This window comes from Nelumbo nucifera, chromosome 6, assembly GCF_055504915.1.
Source record: "Nelumbo nucifera cultivar China Antique chromosome 6, China Antique-T2T, whole genome shotgun sequence".
Lineage (NCBI taxonomy): Eukaryota > Viridiplantae > Streptophyta > Magnoliopsida > Proteales > Nelumbonaceae > Nelumbo > Nelumbo nucifera.
In genome coordinates, this window is record NC_142654.1 from 19,336,996 (window position 1) to 19,355,111 (window position 18,116).

The 18,116-nt window shown below is 39.8% G+C and overlaps 1 protein-coding gene across 4 annotated transcripts in view; it reads left to right on the forward strand.

The window, feature by feature from the left end:
* The window catches only part of LOC104591259 (Nucleotide/sugar transporter family protein), a 60,290-nt gene extending 42,484 nt beyond the window's left edge, over positions 1-17,806 (forward strand). For 2 of the 4 annotated variants that reach the window (XM_010250064.3, XM_088889758.1), the window contains one exon: positions 17,251-17,806. The gene's annotated coding sequence lies outside the window, so the exon portion shown is untranslated. The remainder of the gene's footprint in view (positions 1-17,250) is intronic. The other 2 variants (XM_010250066.3, XM_010250065.3) reach the window with 2 other exon arrangements.
* Positions 17,807-18,116: the final 310 nt, after the last annotated feature.

Consider the following 18,116-nt stretch of genomic DNA (forward strand, 5'->3'; position numbering starts at 1 on the left):
AAAATAGAAGGTAAAACAAACAGTAATAGGAGCAAAGAGAAGAATGAAAAATAAATAAATAAAACAAGCCACATCTTTTCTACCTTTCAACACCTAGGTCCTATACAATATAATTTGAACTCAGTTCAAACAAGGGTGTGTTCTCTTGAGTCACACACTCTAAAATGTTATCTTATATATGTTTTATGTGTTATGTATCTTGGTGGAGGCTTCATATAGACAGTTTCCTTGAGATCCCCATGTATGGATGCATCCCAATTTTTAGATGTAGAGATAGCCCACAATAGACAAATTGTAGTCATTTTAGCTACAGGAGCAAACATCTCCTTGTAATTTATGCCATACTCCTGCTTATATCCTTGTGCCACCAAATGAACCTTATATCTATCAAGGCTCCCATCAGAATTAAGTTTCACTGAATACACCCATTTTCTTCCAATAAGAGAGGCATCTAGAGGGGCGGGAACCATGCCCCATGTGTCATTATCAATAAGAGCTTGGAGCTCAATATCAATAGCTTCTTTCCAATGTGGAACAGCTATAGCCTTCTGGTGTGATGTGGGAGTATCTATGGTAGAAAAAACAGCAGAGAAGGAGCTATGGTTTGAGGGAAAACCATAGCAACCAAGAGGGCAAGAAATACGAGAGGAACAGCGTAAGGGGGGATTAGAGGATGGTGGGGGATCAAGAACAAGTGCAGGTGTACTTATGGGATCAGGAGGAGAGGAACTTGTGGATGGAGAAGGTGGACCAGCTTCTAGTGGTGAGGAGGGTGGAGCTATAGGATTTGGAGCAGCTAGCCTCTTCCTAAAAAAGACACAGAGTAATTATGGAATAGAAGGAGCTGAATTTGAAGAGCCTGCAAAGTCAAAGAATGAGGCACCGAAATGGAAGTAGTAGGTAGTTTAGCAATGCGAGCAAAAAAAGAAATATTTTCCAAGGAAAATGACATTACAGGATACAAGAACCCGATGAGACTGAGGGTCATAGTAGAGGAAATCCTTATGGTCAGGGCTATATCCCACAAATGCACACATTGCTGATTGTGGAGTGAGCTTTGTGCTCTCGTGGGGTGGAAGATGAACAAAACACAACCAAAAACATGAACAAAGAAGTCAGGTGAACGATGAAACAGGTTTTGAAAAGGAGAGGTATTATGTAAAACAGATGAAGAAAGAAGGTTAATAAGGTACAAAGCAGTGTTGGCCGCCTCCACCCAGAAGGAAGTAGGAGCATGTGACTCATGAAGTAGGGTCCGTACAATGCTCAAAATGTGTATGTTCTTGCGTTCTGCCACTCCACTTTGTTGTGGAGTGCCAGGACAAGATCTCTGTGACTGAATTCCACCATCTCTCAAGAAGGTTTAAAAATATCCATCAAAGTATTCACCCCTTGAGTCTGAACAAAGAACCCCAATATTAGAATCAAGCTGATTTTTTATCTTGGCTAAGAAAGATTTAAAGGTGGGAAAAACATCAGATTTGTTTCTCAAAAAAATATATCCAAGTAAAGCCAGTACAGTCATCAATAAAAGTAACAAAATATTTATATCCCAATCACTATGTACTAATTTAAAAGGAACAAATGCATACTCAGTAGTAAAAGGAAAAGGTATTACATGGTTCTTACTCAAGCAACAAGAAATGCATACTTTATTAACATTAATAAAAGAAGTAACTTTAGAAGACAAAAGACCATCACGAAATAACGACTCTAGTTTATTTTCCTAGGAATGACCAAGTCGCCTATACCACAAATGCCATAAATTAATTTTGCAAACAACTTCAGAACTGGGCGTAGTAGTAAGTAAACAAGATGTGGAAGAAGGCTCCAGTGTCCTTTCGAATTCCAAGGCAAATAGTCGACCCAATCTCCACCCCTTCCCCTTCACCGTCCTAGTGCGTCGGTCCTGTATCAAATAGCCATCATGGGAAAATGAAACAACCTTACCATCCTCAACTAATTGGCCAACTGAAATCAGGTTTTTTGTAAGTTTAGGATCAAATAAAGTCTTAGGAAGATGAAAACAAGAATTAACAGATGTAGATGAAGACAAATCATTACATCTAACAATATCCATTTTTTCACTGTTAGTAGTAACAATATGTTTATTCAAGGATTTGGATTTGACAAACTAACTAATATATGTCCCTATCATAAGATTAGAGGCACTGGAATTAGTGACCTATAGGTGACTAGGAGAGGAACAATAATAGGATGACTCACCAGAGAAGTCGATGGCTGAAAGCGCAAAGGAAATGGCTGAGGATACTGAAGTAGTTGTATTCTCTTTATCTACACCTTCCATTGTTGTCTGGAAGGCCTTATGTTGGTTCTTCTTAGGACTTGAACTATTTTCCTTAGTTGGTCGAGTGGGAAATTCAGGTATTATATGTCCTTTTTGCTTACAATAAGTGCAGAAAATTTTCTTTTGACAGTGTGAGATGACATGCCCATACTCCTTGCATTCATAGCACTGTACTCAAGACAAGTCCTTCTTGGGCTTGGACTTGTTCACTAGAAAATCTGCCTCTAATCCAGAATCAGGTTTCGAACCCATAGTGAATTGTGTTGTTTTCTTGGTGCTGAGATGGTGTGATTCCAGAATAGAGAGAAGAGAGAAAAGATAAAAGAGAAAAGAGAAACAGAATTGAGAGAGGCAAAAAGTCAACTGGCGGCGCCAGTTTATTTAGTATTTATACTAGGGTGACCATATAGAAAAAAAGAAAAGGGAAACTACAAAGGTGCCCTTGCGGCACTAAACTTAAAATAAACTAAGTTATTCAACACTCCCCCTCAAGTTGGGACGTAGATGTCAATCATGCCCAACTTGTCACATAAATCATCGTGCCATTAGTGATGTAAGCCTTTTGTAAATATATCTGTCAGTTGCTCTTTGGAACTCACATATGGGGTGCACACTTCCCCATTAACAATTTTCTCTCTAATGAAGTGTTTGTCAACCTCTATATGCCTAGTTCTATCATGAAGAACTGGGTTGGCTGCAATATTAATGGCAGCCTTGTTATCACAATACAAGGACATAGGGCCATCAACAGGAAAACCCAGTTCGCTCAACAGATTTTTTAGCCACATTACCTTCAGCCACCCCATGGGACATTGCTCTATATTCAGCTTCAGCACTAGACCTAGCCACCATATTTTGTTTCTTGCTTCTCCATGTGACTATATTTCCTCCCACAAAGGAACAATACCCACTAGTAGACTTTTTGTCATCAACTAATCCAGCCTAATCAGCATCTGTGTATACTTCAATCTTCAAATGACCATTCTTATGGTATAATAAACCAGCTCTAGGAAATCTCTTTAGGCATCTGAGTATTTTTTCCGCTGCTTCTAAGTGTGTGGTCTTAGGAGCATGCATGAACTGACTAAGAACACCTACTACATAAGCAATGTCTGGCCTGGTCATGGATAAATACAGGAGCCTTCCCACAAGTCTCTGGAATTGTTTTACATCTTTGACAACTTCACCACAACAGTCACCCAGTCTGTGATTTGGATCAATGGGAGAGTCGGTTGGCTTAACCCCTAGTTTTCCTGTATCCTGTAACAGATCTAGGATGTATTTCCTTTGAGAAATGAAGATCCCCTTTTGATAGCGGGCCACTTCAATTCCAAGGAAATATCAAAGGGGACCTAGATCCTTCACCTCAAATTAAGTGGCTAAGAAATCTTTGTCTCTAAATTTCAACCTTCCAGTCACCTGTTATCACTATGTCATCAACATACACTATCAAGGCTGCAATCTGTCTATTGTGAGGATTATTTAATTGTTATTTTACAGTTGTTGTTAGTGTGCTGTCAGCTTAAGATGCTATCAGCCAGTTAGTTTCTTTCTTTCTTATTAGTTTGTTACTAGGGAGTGCCACTAGGGGCATACTTGTAATCTCCCATTCCTTTAATATTAAGTTAATATAAATAACTAAACTGGCGGCAGCTAGAAGAGTTTTTTTGTGTCTCTCAATCATATCTTCCTCTTCTCCTCTTTTCCCTCTTCTCATCTCTTCTCTTCTCTTTCTCTCTCTCGTCTCTCTCTCTCCATGAATGATTACATGGTATCAGAGCATGATTACATGTGGCAACCTAAGATACTCAGGTTGCTGGTACTACCTGGGACCACCTTACTAATTCTGACCCCAAGGAAGATATAATGAATTCCTTCAGAGACCACTTGGAGTCATATAGTAGGGCTTTGCGACAGATGGATAGTTCAGTCACTGGTACTCCTACTTCATTTGCATCTACATCAGGTAATGCGGCTTCTGCATTCCATGTCACTACTACCACTGGTTCCCCTTGGATCATTGACTTAGGGGCCTCTAACCACATGACCGGTAAGCCGAACTTGTTTCAGACTTATAGCCTTTTGTCAGGAAGGGATAAAGTGAGGCTTGCAGATGGATCATTCTCCTCCATTGCAGGCCAAGGATCAATATCTCTTCCCCATGGCCTTAACCTGAATTGTGTATTGCATGTCCCTCAAATTCCTATAAATTTGCTTTCAATCAGTAGTATCACAAACTCTTTAAATTGTAGTGTAACCTTTTTTCCTGGTTCATATGTTTTTCAGGATCTAACTTTTGAGAGGACGATTGGTAGAGGGAGCCTAGTGGATGGTCTCTACATTCTCAACAACAAAGTTGATCTCTCGGTGTCATCCTCAGAGTCATATAGTCAATCAAATAAGAGTCAAATTTTTTTGTGGCATAGTCGGTTAGGTCATGTTCTTTTGAAATAGTAAAGCCTTTGTTTCCGATTTTATTTAAGTCATGTTCAGTGTCAGAGTTCCAGTGTCAAACGTGTCAGCTGAGCAAACAATATAGAACAACTTTTCACTCAAATAATAAAAGATCAAGTGTTCATTTTCATGTTGTGTATTCTGATGTATGGGGGCCTACTACTATAATCTCTGAGGGCGGATATAAGTACTTTATCATATTGATCGATGACTTCTCTCGCTATACATGGGTATTCCTTATGCGTAGTAGAGATGAAGTTCCAAAGATTGTGAAAGACTTCCAGAGGATGGTATTTATGCAATTCCATGTTGAAATACAGATATTCCAATCAGACAATGCAAAAGAATATTTCCATGGTGATCTCAATGAGTTCTTTGCCTCCCACGGATCTATTCATAGGAGCTCATGCGCAAGAACACCACAACAAAATGGTGTTGCAGAAAGAAAGAACAGGCACCTCCTTGAGGTAGCTCGCGGGATGATGCTACACATCAATGTTCCAAAAAGGTTTTGGATGGATGCTATACTTGCAGTTGCTTATGTCATCAACCGCATGCCCTCCAGAGTGCTGAACTACATGGCCCCTCATCAGTTGTTGTTCCCTCAGTCCCCTTTATTTTCCATTCCCATGAGAGTTTTTGGTTGTCATGCCTTTGTCCATGATTTGTCTCCGTCTCGAGGTAAGTTAGACCCTTGGTCCATTCCTTGTATCTTTTTGGGGTATCCCTCCTCTCAAAAAGGATATCGGTGCTTTGATCCCGTTAGTCATAAGTTTTTTGTGTTTATGGATGTGCCCTTCTTTGAGTCTGAACCGTTCTTCCCTGCTTCTCCTTTAGGGGAGAGTAGTAGTGTGGAAGAGAAGCAGGTTCAAGTCCGCCAAGTCGCTCTTCCTTCTATTCCGGACCTTGCTCCCTTTCGTGTCTTCCAACGTACACGCCATAGAGATCAGCAATGTGATAGAGATGTGGAGCAGCCAAACATTGAGCAACCGACACTGTTAGACTCCCAGGAGTTAAGTCCAAACCCTATTTCACCTACTGATACTCCTACTTTTACTGTGGATGACCTTGACATTCCTATTGCTCAAAGAAAGGGAGTCAGGTCATGCACTACCAAACACCCCATTACCCAGTATGTCTCCTATGATCATATTTCCCCCTCATACCGAGCCTTTCTATCCACAGTTGATTGCATCCCTGTTCCTAGACATGTTGCAGAAGTCTTAAAATGGCCTGAATGGACAGATGCTATGAAGGAGGAGATTAATGCTCTTCATAAAAATCAAACTTGGGAATTGGTGGATCTTCCAAGGGGGAAAGACCCAGTGGGTGTTTACAATTAAACACAAGGCAGACAGGACAGTTGAAAGGTACAAAGCAAGATTAGTAGCCAAAGGGTACACTCAAGTGTACGGGGTTGACTATGATGAGACTTTTGCTCCAGTAGCTAAGATGAACTCAATTAGGGTTCTCCTGTCATTAGCTACTAACCTTGACTGGGAATTGCATCAACTGGACATAAAGAATGCTTTTTTAAATGGTGACCTAGGGGAGGAAGTATACATGGTTCAACCCCCTGGATTTTGTGCCAAGGGAAGTGAAAATAAGGTGTGCAAGCTGAGAAAGTCTCTTTATGGTTTAAAACAATCTTCTAGAGCTTGGTTCAGTAAGTTTCACATGGCAGTTCAGTAGGTAGGCTTCAAACAATGTTAGTTTGATCATACACTCTTTGTGAAGAGATGTTAGGAACAGGTTGTTGTATTGATAGTGTATGCAGATGATATCATCATTACAGGAAATTGGAGTTTAGAAATACAAAAATTGAAACAATTCCTTGCATCTAAATTTGAAGTGAAAGATTTAGGTCCCCTGAAGTATTTCCTTGGAATTGAAGTCGCTCGCTCAGAAAGGGGTATCTTCATTTCTCAAAGGAAATACACCCTTGATCTATTACAAGACACAGGCAAATTAGGCGCAAGGCCAGCAGATACTCCCATGGATGCTGATCACAAGTTGGGTGACTGTGATGGTGAACCTCTGAAAGATGTGAAACGGTTCCAAAGGTTAGTGGGAAAGTTGATTTATTTCTTCATGACCCATCTAGACATTGCCTGTTCAGTTGGGGTTCTAAGCCAATTCATGCACTCTCCTAAGAAACCACACATGGAGGCAGCAGAGAGAGTTCTTAGATACTTATAAAAGTATCCCGGAACAGGTCTACTATTCAGTAAACATAATCACCTAAAGGTGGAAGTCTTTATAGATGCTGATTGGGGCAGGTGCTGTGGATGATAGAAAGTCCACAAGTGGGTATTGCACATTTGTGGGAGGAAACCTAGTGACCTGGAAAAGCAAGAAACAAAGTGTGGTAGCAAGGTCAAGTGCTGAAGCTGAATATAGAGCTAAGGCACATGGGGTGGCTGAAGTCCTTTGGCTAAAAAATCTTTTAGGGGAGCTTGGAGTTTGTTGCTCATAATCCTATGTCTCTTTACTGTGACAACAAGGCAGCCATAAACATCTCCAGCAACCTTGTCCTACATGAGAGGACCAAGCACATTGAGGTGGACAAACACTTCATAAGGGAAAAATTGGAAAAAAGGGAAATTTGCATCCCTTATGTCAACGCCAAGGAACAACTTGCTGATGTTCTAACAAAAGGACTTCCATACTCGCGGCACAATGAGTTATGTGACAAGCTGGGCATGATAGACATATTCAGCCCAACTTGAGGGGGAGTGTTGTGAAGATTATTTAATTGTTATTTTACAGTTGTTGTTAGTGTGTTGTTAGCCAGTTAGTTTCTTTCTTTCTTATTAGTTTGTTACTAGGGAGTGCCACCAGGGGCATACTTGTAATCTCCCATTCCTTTTATATTAAGTTAATATAAATAACTAAACTGGCGGTAGCCAGAAGAGTTTTTTTGTGTCTCTCAATCATACCTTCCTCTTCTCCTCTTTTCCCTCTTCTCTTCTCTTTCTCTCTCTCGTCTCTCTCTCTCCATGAATGATTACATGGTATCAGAGCAAGGTTCTGGGCTATAAAAATCTGTTTCTCCCATCTGACCTGCTTCGTCCTCTTTCTTCTTTAACTTCTTGGATGTGGAAGACAGAGAAACCCTAGCAGACTACTTGCGGCTCTTCCTTTGGGTTCTTCCTTGGTTGTAACATCAAGGAGACCCTAGCAGAAGAAGGGCGATGCAGTAAAGACTCCTTTCCTTATCTGTTCGATGCTGTGAAGTTAATTTCTGGGTTGGCACCTTCGTACAGGTGCTGGACAGGGTATGTGTTCTTGTGTTTTTTCTATGGCCAATGGTGTGAAGGTCTTACTTTTTGGTTTTATACCTTCGTTTAGATGCTGGACTGTTAGATTGCATGTGCTGTAGTCGAACTACTAGTATACTATTCTAACAGCTGGTGCTGGACTGATTACTGGGCTGTTTTAATGGCTGAACCATCACTGAGTTGATTTCAGCAGTTCTTTTGTTTTTTCCACATTCCAGAAGTAAATTTCTTGAGGGTTGGTATTCTGATTGTGGCTGTTGTGTAGTTGTGTGGGATTTGGTCTGACTCAGCAGTACTCTATGGCAAACTATGATTCAACTTCATCGGGGGTTACACCAACCCGCAGCACAGCTGGTATGGGAAGTGAAAACATGATGTTTCCCATGCCCATTACCCCTTTAAATGGTCTAAACTACCTGGAGTGGGCTAAAAGTGTAAAATTTAATGTAACAGCAAGGGGAAAAGCTGGTTACATAAATGGAAGGGTGAAAGAACCCAAGAGTGAGACAGCTGAACATGATAGGTGGGACCAAGAAAATAGTATAGTGATGTCTTGGCTCCTTGCAGCCATGGAACCTGATGTGAAGAAGAACTTTATGTGGGCAGACACCGCTAGTGATATTTGGGAACAGGCCAAAACCACCTATTTTGAGCAAAGACATTATGCAAAGGTTTACCAGTTGCAAGTTGAATCCTCGACCTATAAACAGGGAAATCGTAGTTTGTCTACCTATTATTCAGCCCTTACTTCCATATGGAAAGAATTGGATCATTATCAGACTATAGAGTGGAAACATGATGATGATGCTAGGGCCTACAGGAAGCCGGTTTCTCCGCAGTATGGAAGATTTTATACTGGGATCTAGGCTGACTGTTATAGTTACTTAGTGCTGGTTTTGGGAAGGGCATGTCTGGGGGATTTGTCATAGATACCACATGTGGTAGTTGTCTTGCTACTGTTGCCCTTTTGAAAAGTATGGTCCCTTTGAGTGCTTTTCATCAGAGCTGCCATTTACTTAAGGTTGCAGTCTAAGTGTTATATGTAGAGACTGATTTACATCTCTTACATCTTTCCTTTTTTGGCTCTTGGGAGCACATGTTTATGCTGTATCATATGTACATTATCTTTTCCTATTTCATTCTGTCTCTCTCTTGTTCAAACTGAGTTGACATGGTTTCAGAGAAGGTCTTTCAAACCTGTCTTTGATTGAAATCTGTTTGTTGGGTTTGTGAGGTAGACTGAAGATCTACCAGATCAACCTTTCTATATCTGCTTGGGAACTCTCTGGATGCTGTACTGATCAGCACTAGTTTCTCATTTTTTTTCCTGGAAAATCACCATCATCCCTAAAGTTTCCCCTCTTTCTCTTGATTGGATGCTTCAATCACTTTGAAACTTCAGATCTTAGGTCGCCTAGGTCAGTTCTAATTAGTTCTATATTTTTTTTTTCTGGTTCAGATTGCATTTGAGGGGTGCTTTGTTCTCCTCCTTGTTCGACAGTCCAGGAAACTTAACTTTTTTGGACTGTCATCAGTTTTCAACCTTAGTTTAGCTGATATGTGACTGGGTCTTGATCCCTCTTTGTGGTGTGTGATTGCACAAATATATGATATCAAGTTTTGTTTTATTTGGAGATTCAGCTACCTTATTTTTCTTGAGTTTCTTGAATCCTTTTGCTGAATGGCTATGGAGAAAAGAGATATTCTCCCAATTAAGTTCAATGGGACTAATTATGCTTTCTGGAAGTTCCATTCCGATTATTTATCCAAAAAAAAAAGTTCCATTCCGATTCTTTGTTGAGGGAAATGGTCTTTGGGGGTTTGTGGATGTCTTCACAAAGCAACCTGATGATTCTGATTCAAAAGGGATGAAACAATGGAAGATTGATAATGCCAGAGTTCTGTCTTGGCTTCTTGGTTCCATTGAAATTGATATTGTTATTCTGATAAGGAGTTTCCGGATTCCTAGTGAAATGTTTACCTATATGGAAAAGGTGTATCAATAGTCCAACATGTCCCGTCAATATCAAATTGAAACAAAGATCTTTTCTTATTGTCAGAGTGAAAAGAAAATACAGGAATATTATGCTCGCTTTGTGAACTTGTGGACAAAATATGAGTTGGTTCATATGGGTGAATCCACTTCTGCATGCTGCATTAAAACTATGAAAGAACATTTCGAAAGGAGAAAGATCATGTACTTCTTAATGCATCTGAGACCTAAGTATGAAGTTATAAGGTCAAATATTCTCAATAGGGGTACTTCACCCATACTTGATACAGTCTTGGGAGAACTTCTCAGAGAAGAAACTAGACTCATTGCACATGTCGAATAACTTAGTTTATTTTAAGTTTAGTGTTGCAAGGGCACCTTCATAATTTCCCTTTTCTTTTTTTCTGTATGGTCGCCCTAGTATAGATACTAAATAAACTGGCGCCGCCAGTTGACTTTTTGCCTCTCTCAATTCTGTTTCTCTTGTCTCTCTTCTCCTTCTCTTCTCTCTATTCTGGAATCACACCATCTCAGCACCAAGAAAACATGGAATCAGAGCGGCAGATCCAATCTTAGGACCAGGGCGGCGCTTCTTTCCTTTTTTGTTTATCGGTGATCGAACCAAAGAAAAATCTATGGTGGACGTGTGAGGGAGCTCACTGTAAGATAGTTCTTTTCTCTTGGTCATGAGCCCAGAAATTATCAAGGAGGAGAAAAAACGAATGCTGTGAGTTTTCTTTTTTTTTTTCTTCCTCAGTTTTGTGGATCGAACTGATCCTTTTGTACCCAGATGAGTGGGTTATGTGGGTCTAATGACCTGCGGCTGGTGTGAGAGTGTCTTCTCTCAATGTATGTGGATTGAGTGGTCCTTCTTTTGCCCTGAAAGGTGTTATTTCTTCAAGACTGCAGATCTGTAACTGCTGTGACAACAGTTTATTTCCTTCTTCTGTTCATATTGAACCTAAGTTACTGTGAAAGTTGATTTATTGCTAGAGGGAATGGTCGGACCTGTTTCTTTGATATGCCTTACACATCTGAAATGGTTCAGTATGGCCGAAATCTGAGAACAGTAATGGTGTGTGATCAGTCTAAAATGGTTCAGTAGGGCCAAAATCTGAGAACAGTAATGGTGTGTGATCAGCTTTGATTTCTGTGTGAGAACAAGCTTTCTTGTGTCCAGAATTGTGGCTGAACTGAGACTGCAACCTGTTTTTGACTGTACTGTGAGTCTGAACTGAACTGAAAACTTGTTCTCTAGCTGGATTGTGACTGATCAGATTCAGCTTCTATGTCTTCTGAAGATTCTGGTATGTCTGGTGTTACCTCTAGTCAGAGTGGGATGAGCGGAGGTTTTGACATGAGTTTTTCCATGGCTGTGATTCCCTTTAATGGCCTCAATTACCTAGAATGGTCAAGGGAAATCAAGCTCTACATAACTGCAAGGGGAAAAGCGGGGTATATCAAGGGCAGAATCAGAGAACCCTAGTCTAGTGGTGTGGAGCATGATAGGTGGGACCAGGAAAACAACATGGTGATGTCATGGCTGTTATTGTCTATGCTGCCACAAGTGAGAAAGACCTTCATGTGGGTAGAAACAGCTCATGAGATATGGGAGCAGGCATAGTCTACATACTCCGAACAACGGCATTATGCCAAAATATATCAGTTGCAGGCTGCCTCCTCAACTTGTAAACAGGGGGAGAGGAGTCTCTCCGTCTACTATTCCGACCTGACTTCTGTTTTGGAGGAACTAGATCACTATCAGAATATAGACTGGAAATGTGATGCAGATACCAAAGCATACAAGTCTCTGGTTTCCCAACAATGGGTGTTTGCCTTTCTCTTAGGGCTGAATCCCACATATGAATCTATCAGGGTTCAGATATTGGGGGGTAAAGACCTCCCATCAGTTCAAGAAGTATCTGCTCTAGTAAGTCAGAAGAGAGCAGGCAGAATATGATGAATAATCCTGAGGGAGAGCATGTTGCTTTAGCAGCTAAAGGGAGTGTTGCTACGGGCAGTGAAATTCCTTCAAGAAGAGTGGCTTTCAGAAGAAAGTTGATGACAAAGATAAGCTATGGTGTACACACTGTCAAAAGTCTAGGCATACTCGGGAGACACGTTGGGAGCTTCATGGGAAGCCAAAGTGGGTTCAGGAAATGAGTAAAAAGCCGGATCAAAATAAGAAGCCAGGACAGCAAGGTCAGAGGAAGTTTAATGCAGCAAATTTAGCCTCTTAAGAGCCTCAATCATCTACCACTACTATGAGTCCTTCCGGGACTGATCCGTGGGAAGATATCATTAATTCTTTCCATGACCATTTGGAGTTGTATAGGAGGGCAATCCACCAGATGGATTCTGCTGCTCCACCCTCGACTTCCTTTGCATCTACATCAGGTAACGGTAATTCTGCCGTAGCTTTCCAGTGTCCTCTCATCCCTCAGACTCCCCTGGATAATAGATTCTGGAGCCTTGAACCATATGACGGGTAAGTCTAATTGTTTTCAATCTTATAATCTATTATCTAGTCAGGACAAGGTGAGACTTGCTGATGGTTCTTTCTCCACCATAGCTGGTCAAGGATTCATCCCCCTTCCTCTTGGATTCACCCTCTCTGATGTTCTTCATGTTCCTAAACTGCCCATAAATTTGTTCTCTGTTAGTAGTAACAAATCCGTTGAACTGCTCAGTAACCTTTTTCTTTTCCTCTTATATGATATAGGATTTGGCCTCGGGGAAGACGATTGGTAGAGGTCGTATGGTAGATGGTCTTTACATGCTGGAGAATAAAGCTTATCTTGCGGCTATTGAGTTTAAGAGTCTGTCTAATAAGAGTCAAAATCCTTTTATGGCATAGCCGTTTGGGTCATTTATCTTTTGAGTCATTGAAAGTTTTGTTACCATATTTATTTAAATCAGTGTCAGTGTCGGATTTCACATGTCAAACTTGTCAGTTGAGCAAACATTGTAGAAATCACTTTACTTCAAGAAATAATAAATCTGATTTTCCTTTCCATATTGTTTATTCTGATGTCTGGGGCCCTATTACTTTAACATCCGAGTCTGGTTATAAATATTTCATTACACTTATTGGTGACTGCTCCCAATATACATGGGTGTACCCTATGCGGTCCAAAGATGAAGTACCAAAAATCATTAAAGATTTCCAACGCTTGATATTCACTCAGTTTCAAACAGAAATCCAAATTTTCCAATCGAACAATGCCAAAGAATATTTTCACAGTGATCTCACGGAGTTTTTTGCTTCGTGCAGATCCATACACCGTAGCTCTTGTGCTAGAACCCCCCAGCAAAATGGTGTTGCTGAAAGAAAGAATCGTCATCTCCTTGAAGTTGCTTACGGGTTACTTATACACATGAATGTTCCTAAACGTTTCTGGTTGGATGTTGTGTTGTGTGCTGCCTATCTCATCAATCGTATGCCATCTCACTTGTTAGGGTACAAGGCCCCCCCTCAGCTTCTTTTTCCCAAGGCTCCTCTCTTCTCTATTCCTATCCGTGTGTTTGGTTATCGTTGTTTCATCCAGGACCTTTCTCCAACTCATGAAAAACTTGATCCTCGTACCATTCCTTGTGTCTTCTTGGGTTATCCTTCTTCCCAAAAGGACTATCGATGCTTTGATCCTATTTCCAAGAAGTACTATGTCTCTATGGATGTGTTTCTCTTTGAAAGTGATATTTTTTTCCCGGTTTCTCCTCAGGGGGAGAGTAAGGTGGAGGAGAAACCAGTTCAGTTTTAGGTTGTCCCTCCTTTGCCTGACCCCCCTCCATTCCGTGTTTTTTGTCATCGCAAGAGCCAATTAAATTCAAGAGCTGTGGAGCAACTTGAAACTATACTGCCAACATCATCAGATTCACTGGGGACAGATCATATCCAACCAGGTACTATCATTCCTATTGATGTTCCTGATCCTATTGCCATAGATATTCCATCTGGTGATGACCTTGACATTCCCATTGTGAAAAGGAAGGGAGTTAGGTCTTGTACCACCAAGTATCCTATTACCCATTTTGTTACCTATGAGAACATCTCACCCTCCTTTTGTGCTTTCATTTCTTCCATTGACAGTGTCCCTATCCTTAAAAATGTGGCAGAAGCTCTCTTACTACCTGAATGGACAGACGCAATGAAAGAAGAGATAAATGCCCTACATAAAAATGGTACGTGGAAATTAGTGGATCTTCCTGAGGGTAAAGAACCGGTAGGGTGCAAGTGGGTGTTCACAGTGAAGCACAAGGCTGATGGCACAAAAGAAAGGTACAAGGCTAGGTTGGTGGCAAAAGGGTTTATCCAGGTATATGGTGTAGATTATGCAGAGACTTTTACCCCAATAGCCAAGATGAACTCCATTAGAGTCCTTTTCTCCCTTGCAGCAAATCTTGATTGGGATCTTCATCAACTAGACATTAAAAACGTCTTCCTAAATGGAGACCTTGAGGAAGAGGTGTACATGGTCCAACCTCCTGGCTTTAGTGCCCTAGGCAAAGAGCAGAAAGTGTGCAGACTAAAGAAGTCTTTGTATGGTCTAAAGCAATCACCAAGAGACTGGTTCAACAAGTTTCATCTGGCTATAAAGCAGATTGGCTACAAACAATGTCAGACTGACCATACTCTATTTGTGAAAAGAGGGGAAGGAAAGTGTTGTGAGGATTATTTAATTGTTATTTTACAGTTGCTGTTAGTGTGTTGTGTTCGTCTTCTTCTGACCTTGCCCTTTACCCTGTTCTTGGTTCTTCACTGCCCACTTGGGTTTCTCGTGAATGTCCCAACATGTGTCACGTGTATGCCGTGAGTGCCGACAGTGGGTACAAAACAACTTGTCTTTATCATCAGCCTTCCCGGTGTCACTTTTCTTCCCCATGTTGTTATTACTCATTGCAGCCAATGCAACTTGTTGCTCCCCCTCGGTTGTAACCATCACACTCCGCCTATTTTCTTCCAATTGAACAAGGACCTATACCTCATGAACCGACAGCAACCCTTTACTTCCTAAGATCTGAACTCTCAAGGGTTCATAGGCAGGGTTCAGTCCCAACAAGAAGGCAAACTTCAACTCTGGCCTCTTTCTCTTGGCTCTGCCTCCTTTATCTATTTCTAGTGCTCTTAAAATTTCCTTTTACAACTTTTGGGGAATAATGTTAGAAGCCTGTTCTACCTTCTTTCTACCTCTACCTCATGATGGTCATGGATCTTCCAAGCATAGTTTTCAAGGCACCAAGGCGAGGCCAGGCGACAGGATGGCAACTTCACCTAGGCAATGGATTTTTTTATGTAAAAAACATAGATCCTAGGGTAGCTCCCTAGGTATTATAACCATATTTCCTTAATAACTATTCATAATTTTCGTAAGGAAAGTATAGATATCATGTTAAAGTATAGAAAATCAGCATATTCATGAGAAGAAAAGAAGGAAAAGAAAATTCAAAAAATATAGGGGCTGAACCCTTATTTTTGTTATAGGAAAAGAAGAAAATAAATAGTAGTAGTAGTAAAAGAAGAAGAAGAAGAAGAAGAAGAAGAAGAAGAAGAAGAAGAAGAATATATAGAAGAAGAAAATGTGTTGATTAGACAAAATTTTAAGTTCTTCCTTACTTATTGGTTCAGGTTTTAAATCTTTGAGGGTTCAATACAGCATTTAGCAATATTTGCTCTGGGATCTCCATGGGAAGCCTAAGTGGGCTCAAGAATTTAAGTAAGAAATCAGCAACAGAACAGAACACGAAGCCTAGCCAGCAGGGCCAGAAGAAGTACAACTCAACAAACATGGCCTCCTAGGAGTATCAGACTTCAGGTTCCACTATGAATCAGGATCGTCCTTCTGGTTCCAATCCTAAGGAAGACATCATCAACTCATTCCATGGCCATCTAGAGTTGTACAGTAGGATACTTCGTCAGATGGATTCTGGTACTATCCCCCTTGACTTCCTTTGCATACACTTCGTCAAACGGATTTTAGAACCATCAACTTCCGATCACTCAATTATACAGTTGATGATCTTCTATGCACATAACAATCACTTTAGTCAGCTCAGTCATCTTCTCAGTTTTCACTTATTGGGGCTTATGGTACTTGTATGCTTGTATAGGAGTGTTGCATAGTGTTCTATACTTCAATTTTTAGTGTAAATTCTGTATCCAACACCCTGTCCAAATGTGTCCTAATCACATCTGGGTAAAATATATTGGGGCTACCTAGCCTATTTTACCTGGGTACCATATAGACATGGCTAGATAGGGTATTGGATACGAAATTTACACTAAAAATTTAAGTATCTAACATAATATGACACCCTTGTATAGGTACCTGTGTTTCATAGTACTTATGTTCCTATGAACACCAGTATCCTATCTTCTTGCCTTGACAGTGATCCATCTCAACTTCTCATTTTGGCTACTAATTTATGGACATAATTTTTAATTTCCCAGAATTCTACTTCATAAAGTATCAATGTTCATGCCTAGTTCTACATTCCTCCCAAATTTTTGGTGAAGGAAACATATCGTATAAATAAGCTAATATAAGAGTGTCAGGTACTATTTTGTTAATTTGCTTTTTCCATATATATTTTTTTATTTTGGGGGGATATATTTCCAGTTTAAAATATGAAATTTAATGTTGCCATCTAGACAAAAAAAAAACAACTACTAGACTGACCCTTTTCTCTGGCATCATCATGGAGTCCCTTTTCAAACCAAAGATTCAAAGACAAATGAGAGTTGTGTGCTACATGTGGTCTGGGTCAAGTGGAGTGCCCAAAAATCCTCCATCTCCAAATTGGAGACTCCAATGTAGGATATTCCATCCTTTCTACTAGAGCCAACAATTAGTGAGTAGTGACTTCTGTATCCTACATTTTAGAATCAAGATGAAATACGGCAAGCACATGGCAGGACAGGGTAAAGGATACAAAATTTACACTAAAATTGAAGTATTTAATATGGTAAAACACCCTTTTACAAGTATCTAGGTATCATGGAAAGCAAGAAGTGTCAAATGATAGCCAAACTTGCTTAGTTGAATAATGTCATTATTATTGTTGTTTTCAAGAAAATTGGTTGTTGATTTCCTTATTTCATATATTGGCTCATCCAATTTCTTGTACTGCTCATGGGAGTTATGTGAACCATGAGCATGTCAATCTTATTTTGAAAAACAAGGGGGTATATTCATGTAATATGAGTTTATATGCAGCTAGCTATATGTGAATGCCGTTTCATCCATTTCTTACATATGCATTTTGAAGTCCAAATACAGCATTTGCAGTGGACCGAATATCATTTCAGTTCATCTTGGAAATTCTTCACCTCAGACAGGTGCAGCAGCTAGGCCAGAAATAAGTGCATGGTTACTTAGATTTCTTTACAGAAGATGGGTGCTATAATTATTTGCACGGGGATGCTTGTTGCAAGGCCAACGTCCAAATTTCTGATTCTGTCAAACTAAATTCTGCCATCTTTTGCTCATATAAGCTTCTACCTATATATGTTTAACTGTGCTGCAGAGAAATTATCCATGTAGAAATTGAAAGATTACACGGATAAGAGATCATAGCATGTTTGTACGTGATGTGGAATATAATCTCCTGGTTACCATATTGGTTCATTTGTTTTCTCCATTTTGGCGATGTTGTTAAAACATTTGAGGATGTACAGGGTAACAGAGAGTTGTAATAGTTTAAGGTTTTTGTCCATTCTGTGCTGTAACAACTAACAAGTTTTAAGTGATTGACATTCTTTGTTTGAATTCTTACCTTTTACCCTTTTGTGAGTAACATTCCAGCGATAAAATCTCTCTCTCTCTCTCTCTCTCTCCCCCACTTTTTATCTATATCTATCTAAAGAAAGTTTGAATTCACAAATTTAAGAATTATTTAAATATTCTAATGAAATTATATAATAACTTTAAAATATTTACTAAAAATACAAAAGGTATTTCTAATAGATTTAATATTATTCATACTATTATTAATTTTATATTTTTACAAAATTCAACACGAAATTATGTACTAACAATATAAATTATAATTTTTCAGATTATTCAATTTAAATGTTATTCAA